The 651-nt window shown below is 50.7% G+C and overlaps 1 protein-coding gene across 2 annotated transcripts in view; it reads left to right on the forward strand.

Annotated features, from left to right (window-relative positions):
• The window catches only part of PPP2R1A (protein phosphatase 2 scaffold subunit Aalpha), a 47,020-nt gene that overhangs the window by 451 nt on the left and 45,918 nt on the right, over positions 1-651 (forward strand). The window lies entirely within an intron of this gene.

A 651-nucleotide genomic window follows, 5' to 3' on the forward strand; every position in this document is an offset into this window, starting at 1 on the left:
GGGTTGGGGGGGGAGAGAAGGCCGCGTGATTGGCGGCGGCCTCTCAATGGCCCCTTAAAGACGGGGAGGGCGCGTGACTTGCCTCGGGTTGGGGAGGGGCCGCCTGGTTTGTGGGGACCCGGAGAGGTTTATTTTCTTCTAGGTTTCAACATCTGGGCCATCTCAAGTCCTACCTTCTCTTCAGGCCTTTAATTTTAGTGTAGATCCTCTAATAGGAGGAGAACGCGAAAAAGATCTCCTTTCCCAAAGTGCTGACTAGTCAAAATTAGGGCAAATTAGGTTGTGGAGAATTGACCCCTCCCCCCTCTTCTAGAACCCTCCGTTTACTTGGGGTGTGGGCAGTTTACGAAGTGGGCTGACATGTTTTTGGTGATTGGGAAAGGGTGGCCCAGGACCCTTAGTCCAGCTGGCGTGGTCCCCTTCCGACTCTATGGGAGATGACTTCATGCTCTGCCATTCTGTTTTCCATAAAATATGGGGTAACAGTAGTCTTGCCCTCGCTGGGTAGTTGTGAAGGACTGAACGAGCTAATTATGCTATTTAATGAAATAGAACGGTGTGCTTGGGAGTGGTGATTAAAAAGGTTGCATACTCCCTTTAGTCCTCAATTTCCCCATTTGTGAAGTTGAGAGGGGTGCACTGAGAAACCTG

This window comes from Tupaia chinensis, unplaced genomic scaffold, assembly GCF_000334495.1.
Source record: "Tupaia chinensis unplaced genomic scaffold, TupChi_1.0 Scaffold000559_1, whole genome shotgun sequence".
Taxonomy (NCBI): Eukaryota; Metazoa; Chordata; class Mammalia; order Scandentia; family Tupaiidae; genus Tupaia; species Tupaia belangeri.